This window comes from Lepus europaeus, chromosome 1 (assembly GCF_033115175.1).
Source record: "Lepus europaeus isolate LE1 chromosome 1, mLepTim1.pri, whole genome shotgun sequence".
NCBI lineage: Eukaryota > Metazoa > Chordata > Mammalia > Lagomorpha > Leporidae > Lepus > Lepus europaeus.
This window is the reverse complement of record NC_084827.1, coordinates 150130406-150156166: the sequence shown is the minus strand read 5'-3', so window position 1 is coordinate 150156166 and position 25761 is coordinate 150130406. Positions and strand designations below refer to the sequence as shown.

The window sequence follows — 25761 nt, the reverse complement described above, 5'->3', positions numbered from 1 at the left end:
CAGAAATTGGGCAATAGCTACAGGGCTGCTTGCTCCATCCAGGGCTTTGCGATTAAATACCTGCTTTCTCTCACCCGGGTTATCAGTGGTGGCCTTTCTGCACATAGGGTGGGTGGACCCGGGTTTGGGAATTCTATAGTAACATCTCCAACTAGTTTGGGGTGTTGTTCTGCTACAGCATGAAGATGCTGGGGAAGAGAACCAAGCCCTGTAGGTGGCCCAAGGAGTGCTTCCTAGACTGTGCCTGAGAGGGCGTACAGAGTATGACACCGAGTATGGATCAAACCACAGCCCTCTTCGTGCACTGCGAAGTCCACAACCGCATATGCACCAAACCTCGCGGTGCCTTCTTGTACCGCTGCTTCTGGGACTACGCGTGGGACCCAAGCCGGCGGGAACACATTGACTGCTCTTGGGGGGCGCGGCGCACCCAAGCAGCACGCAGTGCCGCCTGCGTTACAGCGTCAAGTGGCTCGCGCAATCCAGCACCCAGTCCCAAGAGGAAGACGAGATTGCGCGGTACCTCCAAGGGCTCCAAGACAGAGCGCGTGGTACGTAGAGTCCAAGCCGCCTCTAGTTCAGTCTTCTACAGGTCTGCAACAGAGTGCCAAATAAGGGATTACAAGGTTCCAAGATGTGTAGAGCGCCCTCTACCAAATCGCATGCAGACCCACAGCGCGCCTACAGACCATAGAAGCCCTAGCCTGAGTGTTGTCCTTTAAGGAGTAATCTAGTAGCAGAACTGTTTTCCTGAGTTCTCCGAATGTGAGGGGCGGGTGTGGGAACCTCTGCTTTATACACAGTAGGTCAGAAGTACAGGTCACCTGGGGCTGCGATTGCCTCTGAAGTTGGGGCACTAAGGGAGGGTCTAGTCCAGCTGCTCACCAGTGGGGTTCTGTGCAGTTTCCAGTAGACAGGGTTGGATGCAGAAGTCCATACAGATTGTACAATTCCTGAAGTGAGGAAAAAACTTCCCAATATGGAGGCAGAATTAAGTATCAGAGAAAGGAAACCATTTGCTTTCTCCCATCATCCACTTGGTGTCTGACACATCCATTATACGTTACATTTTCTTCCCTATCTCCAGGCTTCTATATTCTGTTTTCCTTCTATGTGGGTACTTCCAAAATTTCATGGAAAATGGAAATGAAAGAAAACTTTGGAGAGGATATGGTGGCTACTATGACCTTTAATTTTAGGATGTAGGGTGTAGTATGAAATAATACACAAAAATCAAATAATTCACGACTAACATATGACTTCATTAAAAAGCAGAAAACCCTTGGGCTTCCAGATAATTTAAGGATGAATCAGAGAGCTTATTTGATAACATTATTTGTACTTAGTTTTGCTAACATTTTACATCAATATTTAAGCGCAAGGGAAAACATCAGCTGAAAGGTACCACTTTGAGCAAAAAGAAAATGGCTTCCTGCAGTTACAGCAAAGCTAAATGACACTCATCCTTTCCCTGTCCAAGCAGGACTCTCTGATATTGTGACAATGTTCTGCTAAAGGAGTTTATTTGTTTTTGCATCTAACGGTTCCATAGATGAGTTCATTTCTGGTGATGATTATCAGGACAACACAGCCAAGCTTCTTGCTAAGATCTCAATGACTAACGTGCTCAAGTCCAACTAGTGAGGGAACGGATCAATTGTCTGCCTCCGCAAGGGAGAAATTCTGTGCGGGCACTCTCTTATATTTGATGAATACATTACTTACTGATGATTGCGGGAGGAAAATGTAAAAAGGAAGAAATGATCACACTGTGGGAAATCACTGAAGAGCACCCAATCAATTTGAGTAGATTTCATATGCAATAGCTAGAACAGTCTTTTTTTTAATATCAACCTTTTATTTACTTAAGGCTGAAACAAATGAGAGTGAATGCACTAATAAAAAGATTAAATGGCTAGATAACCTCTAAAATCATGCTTTTCCTCCTCATGCTTGAAATACAATAAATAAATATAATAATACATTTCAGAGGAAATCTGAAAATAAGATTTTACACAGTATTGCAGAGATTGTAAGTCTGTCTACCAGATAAGCACTTTTAAATGTGTGCTGAAATTCACCCTTCCCCAGTCAGCCTCCACAAAATAAAAGGCAGACCACAGAGAAATGCCTTATTTATACATGAAATATGGTTTGACAGCAAAGCAGTCCTCCCAGGCAAGGAACAAAGAACTTATCTAGGGTCACGCTAGCATCTTATAAATTTTTCCTAACTTCTGGGCAGTGCTTATAAATAACTGTATGTGTGTGTATGTGTGTGTGTTATTAAGGATAAAATAAATCTGGAGGTGAAGGAGTTTATTTTGATAGTCAATGAAATGAAAGTCTTGGTAAGCATTGTGGTGCAGCAGGTTAAGCCACTACTTGTTATGCCAACATCGTGTATCAGAGTGCTAGTTCCAATCCCAACTACTGTTACCAATTCAGCTCCCTGCTAATGTTTCTGAGAAGTAGCAGATAATGGCTCAAGTATTTGAGTCCCTGCACCATTTGGGAGATCCGGATGGAATTCCTGGCTCCTGACTTCAACCTCAACTTTGGAGAGTGAACCAGTGATGGAAGACCTCAATCTCTCTCTCTCAAATACATAAATAAATAATTTTTTTAAAAAAGTATTTGTGAGACAACATGAATAATGTCGTGTTTAATGTTATGTGTACAATTCAGTGATAGAATAATTCATATCAACTTAGATTTTTTGTAACGTAATCAAACAATTGATTTGACTAAACTTGGATTTCCTGAGCTGTGGGCGGTTTGGGAGCAGTCAGAAAATTACCAGCTCCTCTGCAGGGTGAAAGGTGTTTTCAGCGGTACCTCCCTAAGAGACTCTTCCCTGACCCCCACAAACCTGTGCTCCAGTCTGTATCGGGGTCCCTGCTCTCTGCTCTTGACTCAGAGAACTCTTAGGCGTAACCGAGCATCTGCGTGCTTATCTGAGGAGTCTCTGCCCCCACCAGGCTGTTGCTGTATGGACCTTCACATCCCCAGAGCCTAGCACAGCACCTGGCAGAGGGCGGAGCTCAGGAAGATCCGCTGACTCAGTGGGTTTTGACAAAAGGCATTCCCGCCCATGGCCTTCTTGACAGTAGCAAGCATTAGTTTTTGTCTGAGAAGGCAAAGATGAATCTGAGAAGGGAACTGGAGTCCTTAGTTAGCAGCAAACCCATTAGCCCCTGTTTTCAGTTCTTCTTCCTTACCAGATCTGTTAGAAGAACGTTGAGTACCCAGGAAAGCTGGCCCCAGGCCTGGGGGATCTGGCTAAGGTGCTCAGCCATTTCATGAGATTGGGACCCTTAACTGACACCAAGTCCCAACTCCAGGGTAAAAAGATGAGATTTTCCTCCAAACTTATCAAGAGCAAACACGGTCACCATAAACTGTTAGGGTTGACCAGTCATGGGTTGCTTATCATGAAAACATTGCAAAGGAAGCAAATACCAGCCACATCTGCCACAGAGCATATGCACACACGGTGATGCCTACCGTGTCCCGAGTGCTTGCTAAAGGCAGGCAGTGCTCAGCCACGTCACAGGCATTTTCACGTCTGACTCCCCCAACACGCCAGCGACGTGCTGCTTGATGGCTTCTGCAAGACTGAGAGAAGTTGGGCAATTCGCATAGGTGGTAAAGCCCAGACTAGGCTCCTGGTCCATCTGCCTTCAGGGCCTTCCATCTTAACCCTGCACACACCGTCTCTGTAGTAATGACCTGTAAGGTCTTCTTCCCCACCAAACTGTCAGTGAGACCTCACAGACAGGACTAGTTTTACTCATCCCTGTACCTCCAGCTGGGGAAGATGCTGACACTAATAGGTGAAGTTCAATAAATGTTTAGTGAAGGAAGTAGGAAATGCTTTCTCAATCATCAAAATAATGTTTAGTACGGTTTTAATGTGCTAAACTACACAATGTGTAGAAATAAGGTACACAAATAGAAGAGAAATTTATGTAAGAAAATAACTGCATATATAAATAAATCTAATTTTTAAGATTAAGGTATTAATATTTTTTATGTTGATATATCAGAAATTGCAATTTTCTTAAGTTAGAAACATCAAAGTCTATTAACAGTACTTTGATATGATTCAAACTAATAAGTAAAAAGCTGTCAACTGTTAAATAATTAAGCAGAAGTCTCCAGTACCAGAGTTTTACTTCTCCAACAGAGGTTCACCACTCTAAATTGATTAACAGGAAGTTTTATGAAAAATGAGACATAGGAGTAGGTATTTAGCCTATTGATTAAAATGCCTGCACATCCAACATCAGAACGCCTGGGTTCAATATTCAGCTCGAGCTCTTGACTTGCAGCTTCCTACCCATGCAGACCCAGGGAGGCAGCGTGACGGCCCAAGGAATTTCATTCCTGCCAGATTGAGTTCCTGGCTCCTGGCCTCAGCTCCCCAGCTGTCGTGGGCATTTTGGGAGTCGAACAGTGGATGGGCGCGCTCTTTCCTTGTCTGTCTTTCTGCCGATCAAATGATAGCAACTTTTAAAATGAAAGATGTCTTATTTAAAAATATTTTCTTCTAGGGTCAATGATTAACTGATTTAATTTTGAATTTTATTATTTTGCATGCCATTAGAGACTATTGGGTCCTAATGAAAATTCAACCAGGCACAAGTATATTAGACTTGGCTTGGAGTCTACCTTCCAAGCTGTCAGACTGTATAGCTCCTTTGAAAGTCCTTCTCCATGAAGTCCTGCCTGTTTAGTATTAATTCTGTGTTAATCCTAAAGCCTGACCCATCCCCAAGTGTTCCTCAAGCACTTTTGTAATGATTATATTATATGTGTTTAAAGTGAACACTTTTGTTGGACAATTGTCTCTACTGTACTCGATTATGGAAAGCATTTGGAATGGAGGAATTATACACAGCCCATTCAGTTATTATACTAGGTGACTGGTTGAGTAGTTAAAAACTTTTCTGTCTGTGTATAAAAGGAATGCAAAATTAGCACTTCAGATAGTAACCTTGGATGCCATTTTAAACATGTGCGAGAATCCCCTTGGTTCTGCATGATGCCTGAGAGAAGACTATCACTTCTCCTTCTTGAATTATTTTTGTACTAAACTTTATGAAATACATGGCTTTGTTTTGCTTTGTTTGGAACTTTGTCATCTAGGGATTGCCTTTAAAAAATTTTTTCTAAGATTTATTTATTTGAAAGGCAGAGTAACAGGAATAGAGGGAGGGAGGGAAGGAGAGAGAGGCAGAAAGAGATCTTCCATCTGCTCATTCACTCCCTGAAAGGATTCAAAAGCCAGGTCTCAGCCAGGCTGAAACAAAGAGGCAAGAACTCCATCTGAGTCTCCCACATGAGTGGTAGGGGTTCAGCCACTTGGACCATCAATCTGTTGCCTTTCCAGATACATTAGCAGGAAACTGGATACGAAGTAGTGCAGCTGAGACTTGAACCAGAATTCTGATATGAGATGCCAGTATTGAAAATAGCAATTTAACCCACTGCAGCACAATGGCAGCTAAGAGTTGCCTTTTTGCCAGTGATACCAACAAGGCCCCCAGTTCTGGATGTTCCAAGGATATCTACACAGCCCACTGTGGGTTGAATGGAATGTTAAAACTCCAAAAAAAGAAAATCCACTTGGGAATTTCCTCATCCTGGTTGGGTGGGCCTGGCTTTGATCACTGCTGTATTATCTGGCTTGTTAAATTTCAAAATGCGGCACTGTGTAGATCAGTAACCCTGGGATTATATAGATTTTGAAAATGTAAGCAAAAGCCTCTATCGCAGATCTGAGTTAGAAGTGGATTCCCAGGAGCAGAGTAATCAGCAGTGTTGCTGAGAAAAGCACAGTGAAAAATGTAAGGTCTTTTGTTGCAATCTGAAAATGTCTCGATAGTGGGTACAAATGGGGTAGTATTTAGAATTTTAACTCAGATTCGTTGGGGTGGCCCCATTGACTGGTTTATTGCCCACTGTGTTTGTTCAATGAAAGTATTACACCTTATTTATAAACCGAGACCAGAGGTGCCTTCTGTGATTCTGAAACAGCCGTCTACAAATATGCTATTGACTACTCCAAGGTTCATTCACTGGAAACATTTCATTCAATAGCTATGGTCAAATTACTATTTTTGAAAATCAAAAGTACACTGAAGTCATCTTCGTCATCTTTATTTCCATCCTGCACTGTTCTGCCTTGTTTCAGGCAGAAATTATTCTAAAATAGGCCCAACATATTTTTGTTGGCCTGCTGACTTTGTGAACTCATGTTCCCAACAATTTGCCAGGTGTATTGTGTAAGAAGGATGACAAGGAAATGATTATGAGATGATTGGCCATGTCCCCAACTGGAAAGTCATCTATTTCCTGCCTGTGGCTGGGGGTACTTACACTATCTCCAGAGTCCTGCCTTTTAAGATAAGTTAGGAAAAGGTCATTCAGTTAACATCACATCAGCAGTTTATGTGAGTTCATTTTCCCAGCACCACCTAAAATTGTTGAATTGCATTTGGGTAGTGGATTAATTTTTAAAAGAGAAAAAAAGTTACAGGATTTGTAACTTTCTTTAGAGAAATAAGTGCTTGCTGTCGGTTTCTGCTATGTAACATAAAATGTGAAAATTTTTTTGTTTAAGATTTGGGTAATTTTTAACATAAAAAATTTTAAATAATGTTTGAACAATATTTAATTTATATATTCATATACATATATAATTAGAAAAAGAGAAAGAGAGAGAGGTCTTCCTTCTGCTGGGTCACCCTCCAAATGGCTGCAAAGGTGGGAGCTGGGCTGATCTGAAGCCAGGAGCCAGGAGCTTCCTCCAGGTCTCCCATGTGGGCACAGGGCCCAAGCACAATGGGCCATCCTCCACTGCTTTCCCAAGTGCATTAGCAGAGAGCTGGATTGGAAGTAGAGCAGCTGTGGCTTTAACTCACTGCACCACAGCCTGGCCCAAAATGTTTAATTTCTTAAGAAACTTAAAAAGTTACTTGTACAGCAAGCCTAAAACATTATTTCCACTAAAAAGCTTATCAGTGTTCTCAGGATAGAATCCCATTCTCAGGATATTTGTCTACTGTTTTAAAAAGATAGGACAGAAAGATAGGAAAGAAGAAGAAAAAGACACAGAAAAAGACAACATGGAAGGAAGAATGATAGAAATATAATGAAATAGGCCGGCACCGCGGCTCAATAGGCTAATCCTCCGCTTAGCGGCGCCAGCACACCGGGTTCTAGTCCCGGTCGGGGAGCCGGATTCTATCCCGGTTGCCCCTCTTCCAGGCCAGCTCTCTTCTGTGGCCAGGGAGTGCAGTGGAGGATGGCCCAAGTCCTTGGGCCCTGCACCCGCATGGGAGACCAGGAGAAGCACCTGGCTCCTGGCTTCAGATCAGCGCAGTGTGCCGGCCGCAGCGCGCCAGCCACGGGGGCCATTGGAGGGTGAACCAACGGCAAAAGGAAGACCTTTCTCTCTGTCTCTCTCTCTCACTGTCCACTCTGCCTGTCCAAAAAAAAAAGAAATATAATGAAATAATCCCCAGACTTAATAAGTCACAAGAGATTAACAAAAGAAACAAAAGCAAACCTAGTATTTGTGGGACAATTTTCGTATATTATTTAGTAATCCTCACCACAAATCATGAAGGGGCAGTTGTTAGTACTATTTTAATTGAAGTAAATTGAGTCAGTTGGAGCTTAGGAAGTTAAGGAAGTTGCCCAGGGTCACAGAGAAGAAAGAGAATGAGTAGCAGTCCAGCGCCACACATAAATGACTCCAAGACTGCCTTTCTTGGTGCACCTCTTCCATTAGAGATGAGTGGCTTCAAACTCAGAGCTAGGGGTAGCTACCAAATGTGAAACTGGATGCTTTACTTACAGACTAGAACCCTCCATTTTAGCCTCCTCTGTTTCTGCTCAGATTCCTCCATGTCTATGCACGTCTGGAAAACCATGCAGCGATTCTTTCAAGAAGTCTGTTTGTTTAGTTAAGTTCAACAAGCAGCCTCCTGGGAGAAAACTGATCCTAAGGGAAAAAGGAGTAGGGATAAGATTAGTCCAATTACAGTCTTGAGTTTTCTGAGTTAAAGGAACCAGAGGCAGTTGGTTCCAAGCAGTAGAGTGTAAGGCTTTCTAGAAATGCTGTCAGATTTGGCACTTGCCCATCGTACCTCTAACAGGCATGTGAGAGACAGCCTATCATTACCCACCCCCAAACACCACCAAGTCACCACAGACCAGAGCGCTTCTCTGACCTTATGAGGAGCTGTTTGTGGCTTGCTGGAAGGTTCTGGCCCTGGTGGAGAACAGCAGCGGTGCTGGAGCACAGCCTATGTATGTCTCAGAACATGAAGAAAGACGAGGAAGTCATTGCTGGAGGGAGGTCAGAGGTGCACAGAAGATAGCCCAGAGCGGGAGAAGGAGAAAATGGCTCAGGTCACACTTGAGTCTATTCGGTGACTGAGTGTAAGCATCCCTGGTGACACGATGAAATGGATCTGGGCTTTGGCTCCACTGGGAACAGGGGCCAGGAAGACACACAGGAAATACATATGTTGTCTCATTTAAAACTTGCCGCTACAACCTAATGAGGTCTCAATAGCCCACCTCAGCTTTACACATTTATTTTTTAAAAAGGAAGGAGGCTGGAAAAGAATTAAGAACTTGTTTAAAAAGACCTGTTCCTGAACACGTGGCTCTCTCTTTTTCTCTCCATCTCCTGAATGCTCTGTCCCTGTCTCTCTCTTACGCTCTCCTTCTCTGTCTTTTCTTCTTCGCCCCTTCCCTCCAGTCTGTCGGGTTCCCCCCAATAAACTCTTTAACTTAAAAAAAAAAGAATTAAGGACTTGGGGCTGGTGCTGTGGTGTAGTAGGTTAAGACATTGGCATCCCTTATGGGCACTGGTTTGAGTTCCTGCCGATCCATTTCTGATCCAGCTCCCTGCCGTTGACCTGGGAAAGCAGCAAAAGATGGCCCAAGTGCTTAGGCCCCTCCACTCACATGAGACACCTGAAGGAAGCTCCTGGCTCTTGGCTTTGGATTGACCCAGCTCCAGCCTGCTTGCAGTCACTTGGGGAGTGAACCAGAAGATGGAAGATCTCTCTCTTTGTCTCTTTCCTCTTTCTGTCTGTAACTCTGCCTCGCAAATAAATAAATAAATCTTTTTAAAAAAAGAATTAAGAACTTCCCATACTCATAACAAAACTGTGTAACTGAGAGCATAAGTCAGCAACAAGGCAGGCCAGAACCCCTTTTCTCTCCCTCCCATCCCCAACACACCGATGTGGCAAAATTCATGGATAAATTCAATGAGTTAGAAAGTAATTAAAGGGCTCCTGTATCCCACCCTGAGACTCACCAAAGCCAGTGGAGAAGACTGGGGCATCTCTCACCAGAGAACATGTTCCTTCCCACCACCACACAACCAGGAAGAGGCCCCCTCTCTCCCAGCTTCTCCCAGAATAGGAAAACCACTGGTTCACATGTCCAGCACCCCAGCTTTAATGATGGTGCCCTCCAGAGGACTAGCTTCTGTCTTAGCCATCCTGGAGCTCTGACTGTTGGGCACAGTTTAGCTACCGCCACCCAAGGGAGAAGGGGTTGATAGATGAGATCAATTCTTTCTCCTCTGCAGCACAGAGCTAGTGGATGAAAAATCCAAGTTCCAGGACACTCCTAGGGGAGAGAAAGTTGATTTATGTGCCCAATCACCTTACTTCTCCAGGGCTGTCCAGAAAAGTGTCACCTGTCTCGCTCATCTTTAAGTTCTCACAGATGCACCATAGTTTAGCCACTTCAGAGGATGGAGACCATCCTTGGGCTGATAAACATGTTGGTCCTCACCCCAATGCAGTAGAAAGAGTGGATGAAAAATCAAATAAAAATCAAATAATCTGGTGGGCTTTAGGCCTTGTAAGTTAAGAGGCCCAGACCTATCTATCTCCTCACATGGGGTATATCCTAAGGGAGGTGTGAACCTCCTAGGGGAAGGCACTCTGTTGACTTTCATTACTTGGCTGGCCTGGGAGGAGAGCTGGCCAGGTAAAGGCAGGTGGCATCTCTAACAAGAAATTTACAGTTCTGCCTGCAATGTTGCTGACCCTACTTGGCCATCCCCTCAGCTGCAGTGGTCACTTTGAATGTATTTTTAAAGTCAGAGTTACAGAGAGAAATGGAGAGACAGAGAAAGAGATCTTCCATCCACTGGCTAACTCCCCAAATGGCCACAACAGCTGGGGATGGGCCAGGCCAAAGCCAGGAGCCTAGACTCCATCAGGGACTCCCGTGTGGGTGGCAGGAGGACTTGGACAACCTTCTGCTGCTTTCTCAAGCACAGTAGCAGAGAGCTGGAGCAGAAGTGGAAGAGTCAAGACTCAAACCAGCACTCTTACGGGATGCAGGCATCACAGGAAGCAGCTTAGCCCACTGCACCACAATGCTGAATTTTTTTTTTAAAGGCAAGTCTGTCTGGAAGGGTGTGATGCAAGGCCTCCAGAACCAAAGGGCACACAAGGCTCTTCCTAAACTGAAGGTGTTTATTCCCGAGATGAAACTGAATTCTCATTGGGCAAGAGATATCCTCACATCCACAAAGCAAAGAACAACACAGTGACTCCTGAAGGCAACCCAACAAAACCAGAATAACCTGGGGATAGATTCTCATACTCCTGGCAACAGTGGCATGGTTCATGCCAAATTCCAAGGCAACCTTCTTGTGAAAAGCACTGGACATGGACTCCATGTAACGGTGTCCCCTTCATGGATTTGAATGATTGAAAAGTAAATAAATACAAGTGGACTCATTCTCTTGTAAAATACATAAATAAGTAACAAGGTAGGTCAAATGGACCTAAAGACATAAGCAGGACACTTCACTCACGATATTCATGGAATAATTTCCAGAACAGTTTACATCCTAGGTCACAAATTGTATTAACACATTTAAGAGTTAAGTATCTTTCAGGAATATACCAATATGTATGAGATACAGCAAAAGCAGCATGAGAGGAGAGTTTATAGCGATAAAGATCTGCACTAAAAAAAAAAAAAAGATCCTAAATAAATTATCTTTATATCTCAAGGAACTATAGGAAGCCCCAAGTTAGCAAAAAGAAGAAAATAATAAAGATCAAAGCAAAAATAAATGAGGGGCTGGCACTGTAGCACTGGCATCCCATATGGGTGCTGGTTCAAGTCCCAGCTACTCCTCTTCTGATCCAGCTCTCTGCTATGGCCTGGGAAAGTAGTAGAAGATGGCCCCAGCACTTGTGCCCCTGTACTCGAGTGAGAGACCTGGAAGAGGCTCCTTGCTCCTGGCTTCGGATGATCAGCCCAACTTCAGCTGTTGTGGCCATTTAGGGAGTGAATAACCAGATGGAAGACCTCTCTCTCTGCCTTTCCCTCTCACTGTTTGTAACTCTCTCTCTCAAATAAATAAATAAAATATTTTTTAAAAAAATAAAGAAAGAAATAAAAGAGAACAGGAAAAAAGTTGACAAAATTATTTTTTAAAGATAAAAAAAATTGACAAACCCTGAATTTGACTAAGAAAAAAGAGAGAATTCAAGTAAATTAAATAAACAACAAAAGAACACATACTACATCTGATGCACAGGAATAAAGGATTGTAAGGGACTACTGTGAACAATTATACACTAATAAATTGGACAGCCTAGGGGAAATTGTTAAATTCCTGGAAACACACACCTACCACAGCTGAATCACGAAGAAGCAGAAACACTGAACATACCAGTAACAAGTAGGTAGATTAATTCAGATACCAGAAGAGCTCCTGAAAAACAAACACCCAGGACAGATTACTTCAAAACTGGTTTTTACCACTTATTTAAAAATTTAACACCAAACCTTCACAAACCATTCCCAACCACCCACCACCCACCCCCCCTTAAAAAAAAAAAAAAAGGAACAGAAACGAACAGTGTGAACTTGTTATATGAGGCCAGCATCATCTTGCTACCAAAGTCAGGGAAAGACACTGCAGGGCCGGCACTGTGGCATAGCTGGTAAAGCTGCCTCCTGCAGTACAGGCATCCCATATAGGTGTCGGTTCAAGTTCTGGCTGCTCCACTCCCAATCCAGCTCTCTGGTATGGCCTGGTAAAGCAGTATAAGATGGCCTAAGTCCTTGGGCCCCTGCACCCGTGTGGGAGACATGGAAGAAGCTCCTGGCTGCTGCCTTCAGATCAGTGAAGCTCCAACCGCTGCAGCCACTTGGGGAGTGAACCACAGATGGAAGACCGCCCTCCCCCTTTCCTCTGCTTCTGCCTCTCTGTAACCCTGCCTTTCAAATAAAATAAATAAATCTTAAAAATAAAGATGCTGTGGTGCTGGCACTGTGACACAGTGGGTTAAGGCCCCAACCTGCAGCGCTGGCATCCCATATGGGTGTCAGTTTGAGTCCCAGCTGCTCCACTTCAGATCCAGCTCTTTGTTGTGGCCTGGGAAGGCAGTGGAAGATGGCCCAACTCCTTGGACCCCTGCACCCATGTGGGAGACTTGGAAGAAGCTCCTGGTTCCTGGCTTTGGATCAGCTCAGCTCTGGCTGTTGTGGTCATTTGGAGAGTGAACCAGTGGAATGGAAGATCTCTCTCTCTCTGGCTCTAACTCTCTCTGTAACTCTGTCTTTCAAATAAATAAAATAATTCTAAATAAATAAATAAAGACACTGCAAGAAAAGAAAACTGCAGGTCAATATCCCTGATGAACACAGATGTACAAATCCTCAACAAAACACCAGCACACACATTTCAATAACACACTGAAAGGATCATGACCAGGTGGGAAGCCAGGATGGTTCAATATCCCAAATCAGTGATTGTGACACACCACATTAACAAAATGAAGGCAAAAAAAAAAAAAGCACCCACATGAGTGTCTCAATAGATGCAGAAAAAGCATCTGAGGGGCTGGCATTGTGGAACAGCAGAATAAGCTTCCTCTTGCCATGCCAGTTTGAGTCGTGCTGCTCCAATCCAACTTTGTGCTAATGTGCCTGGGAAGGCAGTAGATGGTGACCCAAGTGCTTAGGCCCCTGCACCCACATGAGAGACCTGGATGGACCCTGGCCCCAGCCCTGGCTATTGCAGCCATTTGGGGAACTGCAGGGAAAAATCTCTCTTTCTCTCTCTTTCACTCTGCCTTTCAAATAAATTAATTAATTAAAAAAGAAAAAGTATTCAACAGAATTCAACACCATTTCATGATTAAAAAAAAAAAACTCAACAAACTAGGCACATATGTAATTCATTTCAATGTAATAAGGGCCATATCTGACAAGCCAACAGCTAAAACCATCCTCAGTGGAGAAAGATGGGATGCTTTTCCTTTGAGATCAGTAACAGAGTAAGGATGCCCATGTCACTACTTCTATTCAACATAGTACTGCTAGAGTCCCAGATGAAACAACTGGGGGAAAAAAAGGATTAAAAAGCATAAAAAAGTATACAGATTAGAAAAGAAGTAGGGGGCTGGCACTGTGGCTTAGCGGGTTAAGCTGCCGCCTGCAACACCAGCTTCTCAAATGGGTGCTGGTTCAAGTCCAGGATGTTCCATTTCAAATCCAGCTCCCTGTTAATGCTGCTGGGAAAACAGTAGAAGATGGCCCAAGTCCTTGGGTCCCTATACCCACATGAGAGACCCAGAAGAAGCTCCTGGCTCCTGGCTTTGGATCTGTCCAGCCTTGGCTATTCCAGCCATCTGGGAAGTGAACTAGCAGATGGAAACTCTCTTTCTCTCCCTCTCTCTCTAAATCTGCCTTTCAAATAAATAAAAATAAATCTTTTAAAAAAAGAAGTAATAAAAAAGAAAAATAAATAAAAAAGAAGTAATATTATACAGTAAGGAACGGCAACTGTAACAGAAAACAAGTATTCTCATGTATTATTGGTGTCAGGGGAATCAGAAAAAGCTGTCTTTGAGGGGAAACAGACAGTGTGAAACTGCAGTTTGAATGTACTTTTTGAGCAAGGAATGATACTTCCTGTGTGTGCAAAAAATTTCACACACAGGCACTGAGAAATATATGATAGTCATTTTTTCTAAAACATTGTGATTTTTGCTAAAGAAAAAAAGTAAAGAATCTAAATGAGTACAGGAACAAAAATGGCAAAATAAAGTGGTGATACATCTACACCATGGAACACTACCCAGACACTGGAAAGAATGAGGTTAGCTCTGAGGTCAGCAATCTATGGCCCACAGACCCATTCTGAAAGGCCTACAATTAAGAGTACTGTTACATTTTAAAATAGTTGTACAAAATAAAATAGCAAAACATAATATGTCACAGAGACTACATGTGGCCTGGAGATCCTAAAATATTTACTATGGGACCGCTTACAGAAAGTTTCCTGATTCCTGTTAGATCTTCATGTCCCGACCTAGGACTATTTCCAAGGAAAGCAACTGATGACATTGTCACATTTTTAAGCATTAGGTATGTGTGTGTATGTATACATTCATATACATGCGCAGACAAAAGATTAGACAAATATGCAATAAATCGCTCTTGGTGATTTTCTCTGGAGAGCACTGTGGGCTCTGATGGTATAGGGAAGATGTATACTCTATTCTACAGCTTTGTTTGTTCTTCTACAAAGAGAACATATTAGTTTTATAATTTAAAATAATAAAAATAATACATAGCTTTAAAAAAGATTTATGTATCTGTTTGAAAGGCAGCATAAAGAGAGAGACAGAGAGATATCTTCCATCTGCTGGTTCACTCCCCAAATGCCCACAATAACCAGGGATAGGCTAGGCTGCAGCCAGGGGATAGGAACCTCATCCAGACCCTCCAAGTAGATGCAGGAACACAAGCATTTGGGCCATCCCTTGCTGCATCCAAGGAGCATCAGCAAGAAAGCTGGATCAAAAGTGTGGAGTAGTCAGGCCTCAAACCAGGCAGCAAATATGGGTCATGGGTGCCTAATGTGGCAGCTTAATCCACTGAAGCACAATTGCCTCCCCAGTAATAATTTTTGACAAAAGGCTAGCAGTGCAAATGGAAGTATAATACTCAATACCCAACCGAATCTCTTCCAAGTACATGCTTTTATAATGGAGAGGACGGAAGATTCATAAGGGATGCGTATTTGGCCTACTGGTTAAGAAGAAGTATTGGACACCCTCATCCCATATCCAAGTGCCTCAGTTTGAGTCTTGGCTCTGCTCCTGATTTCAGCTTCCTGCTAATTTGCCCCCCGGGAGAAAGTAGATAATGGCTCAAGTACTTGGGTCTCTGCCATCCTCCTGGGAGACCTGGATTGTATTTCCCACTCCCAGCAACATTTGGCTTCGCTCCAGTCACTACAGGCATTGGGGGAGGGGGGGGCAAATTAGTGGATGGGAAAAAAATCTGTCCCTCTGCTTCTCAAATAAATGAAATTAATTAATTAATAAGAAAGGCTAAAGTTAAGAGAAAAAAACCCCTACATTTTCCAGACTCCCTTGCAGCTAGGGCTCTGGATGTGATTTAGGTTCCTCAAATCAGATTATGAGGTAGGAGCCCTGCTTTTTTTTTGTTTCTACGTGTCTGCTTTAAAAAATGGTCACTGAAGAATATGGTTTCTCTGCAGGAGCATTAGCAGTGCTCAGGCACCAGCTCTGCTGTTAGGAGGCAAGGCAAATGACAGCAGGTGTTCAGACTGGTAGTTGTGGAGACAGTTCTCTCCTCACCATAGCTTCCCCAGTGATCAGTGGAGGAATGACTTCATGGCCAACAACTGTTGTGGCAGCTTCCCAATTCAGCAAATGGTTTCCTGATAATAGAATATGCAGCTGCTTCTTCGGTGTCCTGATTCTGAAGTGTGGCTTTGAGATTCATTTCTGAACACTCAGCCTTGAATATGCTTCCTCAGCCCTCCAAATTATGACTACAACGTGAGTAGATTCTGTTCTCTGTAAATGACGCCCAGTCAACACAGTAATCTATTTAAGTCCTGACGCAAAGGGAATGGAAGCAAAGAGGGAACTCCAGGGAGATCACATATATTCTTCTAATCCTCACAGCAACATAGGAGTCAGAGAAGAGAAAATAGGCTACACAAGATGAAGTTCGTGGGTCAATATCATATAATTATTAAATAACAGAACTTGTACTTGAAATCATACCCACCTGAGTACAAAAACCCATGTTTTCCATACATACAACTATATTCACATAAGCTTGGCAATCATGATGCACAGGCTAATTATAGAGATGGTGATGATTTTTGTTATCATCACTATTTTATTTACTTAGTTTGAAAGGCAGAGAAACAGACAGAGAATTCTTATCTGCTGGCTGACTCCCCAACTGCCTGCTATACCTGGGGCTGGGTCAGGCCAAATCCAGGAGCCAGGAACTCAATATGGGTTTCCCACTTGGGTGACAGGGACCCAACCACTTGAATCATCACATGCTGTTTCCCAGGGTGCACATAGGCAGGAAGCTGAAATTGCAAGCAGATCCAGAACTCAAACCCTGACACTCTGATATGGGACATGGCTCCTAAGCTGTACCTCACTCACTATGCCAAATTCCTGGCATGCCAAATAACCCACACCACATTACTGTTTTAAAAATATAAATCTACACATGAATAGTAATAGGAGAGAGGTCACACATCCACAGCTTTGTGACCTAGGATATTTCTCTTAAAAGTAAATCATGGGTTTTCCCTTTTTTTTGGCGGGGGGGAGCGGAAGTTACAAACCCCATGGAGAATCTGATGAACTGCCAAATCTTTTCTCTACAAAAGGTTCCCACGTGGTTTTAGGGAGTTTATCCATCCAAGTTGAAAATACATTCAACAGGGGTCGCTGTTGTGGCACAATGGCTTAAGCCACAGCTTGCAACCCCAATATCCCATATGGGAGCACTGGTTAGAGTCCCAGCTATTCTGCTTCTGATCCAGCTCCCCGTGAAAGCAGAAGATAGCCCAGACATTTAGGCTCCTGCCAACCATGTCCGAGACCATGATGGAGTTCCAGTTTACTGCAGCCATTTGTGAAGTGATCCAGCCAATGGAAGATCTCTCTCTTTCTGTGTCTCCCCCTTCCTCCCTGTCATTCTTTCAAATAAATAAAATAAATCTTAAAAAGCAAGCACACATTCAATAAATGAGATTCCTTTGAGCTTCACTGAATCCTAGGATTATAAGTGTTTCTATGATTTGAAAATTGCTCTCTACCAATTTCATTCTTCCAAAGAATTGAGTCACACAATCTCTGTAGTACACTTGTCTTCACTGATTCATATGTCTTATTATTCGCAATTCTAGATTTTCATCAAGGCATTAAGCCCTTACACCTCTGTGTCATTCTCACAGTTAAATTGGACAGAACCTCCAGTCTCACATAGCATCTGCCATCACACTTTGGTTTTATGGGAAGACGTTCCTTTGTGACTGGTTTGTCTACACACATTTTAGTGCACATCCACCCAGCTGAATTAGCAACTCACAGACTGGGCAGAAATCACACACACCTGAATGGAAGGCATTCTCCAGGCCACCCAAGCCTGGAGGTTAACAATGCTCAGACAACTACGGGGTTAGCTTCATTCGCATCTTCACTATAGCAAAACCTAACCCTCCCTCAAACTCTTCCTGGTGCTGCCTGTCTCCAGTGGGGACCTCCGACCTTCCATTTATCTCACAAGCAGTGATATTTGGAGGCACACAATGTTGCCAGGCCAGAGAGTCGTCCTACTCCTACTCCATGAGCCACTGCATCCACAGCTTGCTCCAACAGCACCCAATGGAGAAAACATCTGTTAGATGGAAGAAAAGGCACTGGAAAGCATCTGGAGCAGTGGCTGAGCCACTTGCAGTACCCAGGTTCCAGTCAAAGCTCTGTTTCCAATTCCAGCTTCCTGCTGGGAGGCAGCACATAAGGGCCCACGTACCTGGGTCCCTGCCAGCCACGTAGGAGACCAAGAGTGAATTCCAAGCTCCAGGATTCGGCTAGCCCAGCCCTAGCTATTGTGAGCATTTAGGAAAGCAGCAGACAGAAGGTCTGTCTTCTCCTTCTGTCTCTGTCTCTCTGCCTTTCAAATAAATAAAAAATAAATATAATAGAATTTTTAAAAATAGTAAAAGCAAGGCTGGCGCCGTGGCATAGCAGCATCCCATATGGACACCAGTTCATATCCCGGCCACTTGTCTTCCTATCAAGCTGCCTGTTAATGTGCCTTGGAAAGCAGTGGAGGATGACCCAAGTACTTGCGCCCTTGCACCCATGTGGGAGACCCAGAAGAAGCTCCTGGCTCCTGGTCTCAGCTTGGCCCAGCCATAGCTATTGTGGCCATGTGGGGAGTAAACCAATGAAGATCTTCCTCACTTTGTCTCCCTCTTTCTGTCTCTGTAACTGACTTTCAAAGAAATAAATTTTAAAAAATGGTAAAGCAACCTTACTTCAGTTACATCTGCCTTCCAAGGGGCCATATTAGATTCACAATTCCTATCAAGGGGCAAAGAAATCGCTCCACTGCTTCCAGACACTGATGACGAACATAGGAGACGTTCCAAGTTCCAAGACAGTGAACCCGAGTGACGTGGAGTCGATGGTTTATCGTTTTCACAGATAGCGGTGAGATTTCAGCTACAGGAGGAAAGCCTCGAAGAAGTAAGAGAGGGTAGAGAATTAAAAGTGCTGTCCACCCAAGAAATACAGGGGCTAGATGGCTTGGTTCAGCTTTCCCTAAAAAAGCAGTCCTTGTGAGGGACTTAGGCCAAGGCGGTTTGTTTGGGAGGTGTTGCCAGGAAACAGAAGTGGGGGGGTGGTGGGTAAAATGCAAGAAAGGGAAAAGACAAAAGCCCCATAGGTTATGTTAATGAAGGGATTAGTGCTGTGGGCCGCTAAGGCTCAGTCCTGCTGGGGACCCTCCCTGGAGTTGCACTGAAAGAAAGCGCACCGAAACCGCGCCGTCGTGGGACTGGGAGGCTAGGGAATTATCTACCTCTCTGTGACCCTCCTGTGCTGAGGGTCTGCACTGGGACACCGACCTCTCTGTCCTGGGCCGGTATCCGAGAAAGCCCTTAGGAAGTGAAGCACCTGGGGTCGTGTATAAGGAATGATCGCTGGAGTGGCAGGTAACCTCGGAGTGGGCAGGTTGGTCTGTGGAGAGGCAGAAAGACTCTTCAGGGGACGCTGAGCAACACTGATAATGAAATATAATTTGTATGTTCTAAACATTCAGCCAAATTGGCCACACGTACAAACACCTTAGGCGAGGGCGTTTTTGAAAGAAGGCAGCAAAATAGTCTTGAAAAAGTGCCAGAGTCCTAAATCTGAGTCACTGAAGGAGAAAGGACTCCAAGAGGGCTGAGGAGGTGGTGGAGAGGGCGGAGGGAACAAAAGTTAGAGGCGACCAGGAGCGGCACGTGGGACACTGAAAGATCGAAGTGTGGGGCAGGCATGTGGAGCAGTGGTTAAGATGGCGCTGAGACTCCTGCATCCCTTATGGGAGTGCCTGCTTTGAGTCCAGCTTTGCTTTTGACTGAGCTTCCTGCTAACATACACCCTGGAAAGCAGCAGGTAATGGCTCAAGGACTGGAGTCCTGTCAGCCACAGAGGAGACGAAGAGTGAGTTCCAGGCTCCTGGCTTCATCCTGGCCCAGTCTTGGCTGTTGCCGGCATTTGAGGAGTGAACGAGTAGATGGAAGCTCTCTAAGTATTTCTTTATCTCTCTATCCCTTTGCCTTTCAAATAAAATAAAATAAGTTGTTTTTTTTTTAAATAAAAAAGTGTTCTCACTAGATTTAAAAAAAAAAAAATCAGGGTGTTCCCAGATGAAATTTCAAAGTGCTGTCTTATAGCCCATGTCTCTCTCTCTCTCTCTCTCTCTCTCTCTCTCTCTATTTAAAAGATTTATTTATTTGAAAAGCAGAGTTACAGAGAGAGACAGAAAGAGAGATCTTCCATCTGCTGGTTCACTCCCCAAATAGCCACAACAGGTAGAGCTGGGCCAGTCTGAAACCAGAAGCCAGGAACTTGTTCTGGGTCTCACACATGGATGCAGGGCCCAAGGACTTGGGCCATATTCTGACACTTTCCTAGGTGCCCTAGCAGGGAGCTGGACTGGAGTGAAGTGAAGCAGCCATGACTTGAACCGGCCCCCATATGGGGTGCTGGGGCTGCAGGCGGCGGTTTTAGCCTCTACATCACAGTGCTGCCCGCCGCCCCCCGCCACCCCCCGCCCGACTGTTATCTTACAGAGGTTAAGGGTGAAACAAGCCTTGCCATTTTCATTGATATTTCTTGCAGCTCCTTCTCCTCCTTCTCCCAGGACTCAGGAATGCATCCCTGAGCAGCCTGCCTAGCAGACCTTGACCACACTGTCTTCAGTTTTGCCCTCTTGCTGCCCTCGAACCAAACCTGTGACCTTTTAACTCTGTGTACTTTAGGACGATTTCATTTCTATGAGGCTCCCAATGCAGAAATCCCTTTACCCCTGCCACACACACACACACACACACACACCAGTCTTCCAGATCATGCCCAAGCAAGTCTGAATCCTGGGTTGAACCAGTCTCGGTCCTCGAAGCCCGGATCCCCATTCTCACCCTGCTGGAAGGGTGGCTGGATCAGCCCCCGGGGCAGGTGGCTAATTGCTGCCTCTCTGAAGTACATCAACGTGTCAGCAGTGCCATCAGCACTCCTGGAGACCAACCCTGCCATGAGCCAGAAAAAGCTGCTTTTCTGCCTGCTGGAAGATCTTTCTGAGGCAAAGTCTGGTCCTCTTGAAGCGCTAGCTAGGATTTTAGGCCATGGGAAAATTAATCATACTCCTGCACTGTGGGGCTCCGCGAAGGGAAAGGAGGAGAGCCGCTAAGTGGGTAACTGCAGGGTCTGAATGAACCACCAATTCCAGATCCCGCCTGAAGATGGGGAAGGAGTTCTTAATATTCCACCACTCGCTTCTCAGAGATGCCGGCCCGGACTCGGTCAAAGTTTCCAACCATCTTAATTTCTTAATGACGTCTCTTGAGTGCTTACCAAGAGACTTCCTAGAATTTGGAGTATCTCATCCTGAAACGGCCACAGCCCCAGTCCTTCCTGCTCTGATTCCAGTGCTCACATACGGGGTCACCTACTACCACTAAAATCCATTGTGACCAGGAATGCAGGGGCAGGTAAAACACAATACAGTGGTCCAACCACAGAGAACAGATGCAGCTGCCCACTGATGGCTTTAACTTGTCCCTGGACCACACTGGTAAAGTGTTATCCCTAAGGTCTTATGACAGAAAGCTACTATCAGGATCTATGAACATCTTGTACACTTCATTACATTGAAAAGTATCCCTAAATCAGATGGGCTAACTTATGCTGCAACCACAAACAATCCCAACATGGGAGCTGCTTAAAACAACCAAGACTTATTCTCACTCTCATTCCGCGTCCATCAGACCTTGGCTGGATACTCTCACTCCAGGACCCAGGGGAAAAGGAGCAGTCACTCTTTGGAATATTGCCTGTCTCCGGGGCAGAGGAAAAGACAGAACATGTGTCAGACACTGAATTTTGAAAATTCAGAAAAAGGAAAAAGCATCTTCCTTCTTTGCCTACAGAATACCTTTCCATTTCAAAAAAAAAAAAAAAATTAAAAAGTCAGCAAACCAACCTTTCTCCACATGCTACTACTACTAGTATCTTTCTATCAGCACCCGGTAGAAGTAAGTTAGCACTGTGCTTCTCACTGCCCTCCAATTAATGCTCAAATCATTCGATCTGGCTGCCCTTATTAAGGACACCAGTGACTTCCTTTCCCATTCTACCCCCTACTGGTCATCTCTGAAACACATCGCTGTAATGGCTCTACTCCCCTTTGAATCTTTCGGGTTAGCATTTGGACACTGGAATATTTTAAACCCAGATATCATATGATTGACTCTGTTATACTTCAGCATCACTGCTACCTAACAAGAACTTTTTTGGAAAACGAGACTATCTTCCCATGACCACATCAGACAACAGCAACAGAATCCTTTATTTATCTAACAGCCGGTACTTACTGAAATCTCCCCAACTGCCTCAAAGGCAGTCAGGAGTCAAACAAGATCTACACATTTTAATCTGGTTATGACCTGTTAAATCTCTGCTCCCTTATATTTCTTTTATTTTATAATAGTCGCTCCTCTCCCCTCTCATCCTTGTATCATTGATTTGTTGGAGAACCAACAAATCTCCACAATGTTCCACATTTTGAACGTGGCTCATTGCTGTCTCCTAATGTCATTTAACTTCTCCTCTACCTCTGCATTTCCTGTAAATTGGTAGTTACATCTGGAGACTTGATTAGATTTGGTTCATTTTATTTTCTGCAGGAATATGCCACAGGTGATGCTGTGCCCTTTCTATTGTATCACATTAAGGGGCACAGAATGTCTGTTCATCCCACTTACAGTGAGGCTAAGATTGATCCATGGGTTCAGGCAATAAGACGATTTTCTCAATTGTAAACTTCCCCCACCAACCTTTAATCTAATTGCTTTAGCACCCACTGAAGATTATTGCCTAGCTCCATTATGTCTTCAGGGGTCACAAAATAGTGATTTTCTAATGCTATCATTTTTTCTACAATTATTAGCTGGACTTTTAGTGTTAAGAACAACACTTCTTTATTAACTCTTTGAGAATCTTGTAAGGCAGTGTATGCAGAAAATACAGGAAAAAATGCTTAATTCCTTATTTTTGGAGTAATGAGACTAAATAAATAATGATGCCCTAGTAGTGTCCAACTGGTGACCAATGTGTTTTTTCCCTTGAGTTCCTTATAAACTCATAGATTTTTAATCTATTTGATGGGTTGCAGTCATTATTTATCTTGACTCCTGCCAAAAATTCCTCTTTTCATACCAGAGAGAGGCCCTTTAAGATGGCTTTAAAAAAAAAGGTTTATTTTATTTATTTGAAAGGCAGAGTTGCAGAGAAAGGAAGAAGCAAAGAAAGAGAGAGAGAGAGAGAAAGAGAGACCTTCTATCCTCTGGTTTATTCCCCAAATGGCTGTAACAGCCACGGATGGGCCAGGCTGAAGTCAGGAGCCAGGAGCTTCTTCCAGGTCTCCTATGTGGGTGCAGGGGCCCAAGCCCTTGGATGATTGGTGCTTTCCCAGGCACATTAGCACATTAGCACAGACCTGGACCAGAAGTGGAACAGCCAAGACTCAAACCAGGACATATATGGGATGCCAACGTAGCAGGCAGCAGCTGTACCCACTATGCCACAATGCAGGCCCCAAGATGGGGCCTTATACTTTTGACTTGACCCATAACTTCTTTTTTTTAAGATTTATCTTTATTTATTTGAAAGACAGAGTTACAGAGATAAGCAGAGACAGAGAGAGAAGTCTTCCATCCGCTGGTTCACTCTCCAAATGGCTACAACGGCTGGAGCTGTGACGACTTAAAGCCAGGAGCCAGGAGCTTCCTCCAGGTCTCCCACATGGGTGCAGGGGTCCAAGGACTTGGGCCATCTTCCACTGCTTTGCCAGGCAATAGCAGAGAGCTGGATCAGAAGTGGAGCAGCCGGGACTAGAACGGCGCTCATATGGGATGCCAGCACTTCAGGCCGGGGCTTTAACCCGCTGCGCCACAGTGCTGGCCCATTGACCCATAACTTCTTTGTTTCCCAATCCAAGAAGGGGAAGCCTCACTGTAGCCGAAACCCTATGGGAGGAAGCAGCAGATATTCCCCATCTGATGTGCATTCCAGGAAGACCATGTACAAGGGGAAGCCCTCAGCTCCTCAATCCACAGTTAAAAAGAAGGAAGAGTAAGTTCTTGGTACTGTCGCAAAACCAGCTGGTGATGGCAAAATGCCTCGCTAGTACCCCACTGAAGATGCTCCTTAAAAGCTGCTGAGGCTCGGCAAAACACCCTTCCATGAACACGTGAGGAACCTGCAGGCCAGCACACCCCCAGGACCGTTCTGAACATCCTCCCCGGGCACCACAGAGGCAAGAGGGGGGTCTTCCTGCAGCAGCTGAGCAGCAGCTTGCTACTTGTGACGGACCTCTTTCCCTCAATGGGGTTCCTCCACGTAGAACACTCCAGAAATTTGTCATCACCACCTCCATGAAAATTGTCATCAGTAGTGTGAAATTCCCAAAACACCTCACTGATTCTTATTTCAGGACACAGCTGCAGAAGCCCAGACACCAGGAAGGTGAGATCTTTGACACAGAAAAAGAGAAAAATGAGATGACAGAGCAGCACAAGGTTGATCAGAAAACTGTGGACTCGTAAATTGGACAAAAATCCAAGCTGTCCCTCAGCTCCAGGGATACCTGCAATCTGTTTTTGCTCTAACAAGTGGAATTTATCCTCACAGATTGGTGTTCTAAATTTCTTAGGAAGAATCTAATTAAGTAAGTAGTAACAAAAGCAAAAAAAAAAGGTTATGAAGGAGTGAGTGTTCGGTAAAGAAGTTAAGATGTCCCTTGGGAGCCTGCAGACCATATAAGAGTGCCTGGGTTTAAGACTTGGTTCCATTTCCGGTTCTAGATTCCTACAAATGTGCACCCTGGGAGGCAGGAGATGCCTCAAGTAGTTTGATCCCTGCCACGCAGGTGAAAGGGCTGCACTGTGTTCCTAGATCCCAGATACTTGGAAGCACTCTCTATCTCTATCTGTATCTGCATCTCTATCTAAAATAAATTTTAAAAATTGGGTGGGGGGGCCGGTGTTGTGGTGTAGCTACTAAAGCCACCACCTGCAATGCCAGTATCCCCTTTGGATGGTTCGTGTCGTGACCGCTCCACTTCCAATCCAGCTCTCTGCTATGGCCTGGGAGAGCAGCAGAAGACGGTGCAAGTACTTGGGCCCCTGCACCCACATGGGAAACCCAGACAAAGCTCCTGGCTCCTGGCTTTGAATTGGCCCAGCTCTGGTCGTTGTAGCCATTTGGAGAGTGAACCAGTGGATAAAAGACCTTTCTCTCTCTGCTTCTGCCTCTGCCTCTCTGTAACTCTTCCTTTCAAATAAATAAATCTTTTTTTAAAGATTTATTTTAAGTTTTTTTTTAAAGATTTATTTATTTATTTGAAAGTCAGAGTTACACAGAGAGAGAAGGAGAGGCAGAGAGAGAGAGAGAGAGAGAGGTGTCTTCCATCCACTCGTTCACTCCCCATTGGGCCGCAATGGCCGGAGCTGAGCCAATCTGAAGCCAGGAGCTTCTTCCTGGTCTCCTAAGTGGGTGCCAGGGCAGAAGGACTTGGGCCATTTTCTACTGCTTTCCCAGGCCATAGCAGAGAGCTGGATCGGAAGTGGAGCAGCCAGGACTCGAACCAGCGCCCATATGGGATGCTGGCAGTACAGGCAGCAGCTGTACCTGCTATGCCACAGTGCCAATCCCTCAAATAAATAAATCTTTAAAAAAAATTGGGGTGGGAGGCCAGCGTTGTGCTGCAGCAAGCTAGGCCACTGCTTGCAACATTGGCACCCTGTATTAGAGAACTGGTTGAGTCCTGACTGCTCTGCTTCCAATTCAGATCCATAGTAACGTTCTTGGAAAGGCTACAGAAAGGTACTTGGGCCCTTGCCACACACGTGGGAGACCAGGATGGAGTTCTGGGCTCCTGGCTTCAGCCTGGCCAAGACCTAGCTGTTGCAGCCATTTGGGGAGTAAACTAGCAGATGAGGATCTCTCTCTCTTTCTCACTGTTTCTCCCTTTCTCTGACATTCTGCCTTTTGAATAAACAATTTTTTTAAATATGGATGGATGTTTGATGCAGCAGTTAAAATGCTGCTTGAGATACCCACACCAGGA

General features: G+C 44.5%; 1 pseudogene; it reads left to right on the top strand.

The window, feature by feature from the left end:
- Positions 1–275: 275 nt before the first annotated feature.
- Positions 276–24336, top strand: LOC133763362 (large ribosomal subunit protein eL6-like; annotated as a pseudogene).
- Positions 24337–25761: the final 1425 nt, after the last annotated feature.